The sequence below is a fragment of the Myotis davidii genome, unplaced genomic scaffold, assembly GCF_000327345.1.
Source record: "Myotis davidii unplaced genomic scaffold, ASM32734v1 scaffold586, whole genome shotgun sequence".
Lineage (NCBI taxonomy): Eukaryota > Metazoa > Chordata > Mammalia > Chiroptera > Vespertilionidae > Myotis > Myotis davidii.
The window spans coordinates 1,228,319-1,229,089 of NW_006296809.1; the positions used below are offsets into that span (position 1 = coordinate 1,228,319).

The following is a 771-nucleotide window of genomic DNA, read 5'->3' on the forward strand; positions in this document are numbered from 1 at the left end:
AGGCCCACGGGCCAGCAGCCGCTTTGCAGACACAGGTTCTCCCCCTGCCCCCCGGCCCTGGTGCAGCCCCCTCCTGGCCTGAGAAGCGGGGCGATGCACACTTTCGCCTCAAGACCTGTGGCCGTCTCCACATCGCAGGGCTGGCCCATCTCCCGCTCTGCCTGCGTCCTCCCGGTCTGCGTGACCTACATTTTCTGAAAGGATCGTGTTGTTTTCCTGGCAAAAATCCAAGTAGAATGTGTGCTTGGTTTACAAAAAAAATCAAACACGGAAGAACAGAACGAGCAGCCTGCTGCGCCCGCAGCCCGTGTTCTCCCAGACGCTGCTCTTAGGGGGCCAGCGCCAGGCCCGGGGCAGCCCAGCTGCAGGGTCCGGGCCAGCGGTCCCGTCTCCCCGCGGCCGCCCTCGCCTGGCGCCCTGGCCTCCTCCGCTCCGTGTGGAGCCCGACGGCGACCTGGGGCACCGCGGCCTCCTGTTTCCTGGAGTCCCAGCGCCTTTGTCTCCTCCGGGGGCGGGAGCGCGTGCCTTCTCTTTTCTTCCTTTTTTAAAACATATTTTTATCGATTTCAGAGAAGAAGGGAGAGGGAGAGGAGAGAGGGAATCATCCACGATGAGAGAGAATCACGGACCGGCTGCCTCCTGCACGCCCCACACTGGGGATGGAGCCCACAACCCGGGCCTGTGCCCTGACGGGGAATCGAACCCTGACCTCCTGGTTCATAGGCCGATGCTCAACCACGGAGCCACCTGACCAGACAGAGCCAGTATTTT

General features: G+C 62.5%; 1 protein-coding gene across 1 annotated transcript in view; it reads left to right on the forward strand.

The window, feature by feature from the left end:
- PLCH2 (phospholipase C eta 2) overlaps positions 1 to 771 on the forward strand; it is a 44,821-nt gene that overhangs the window by 35,533 nt on the left and 8,517 nt on the right. The window lies entirely within an intron of this gene.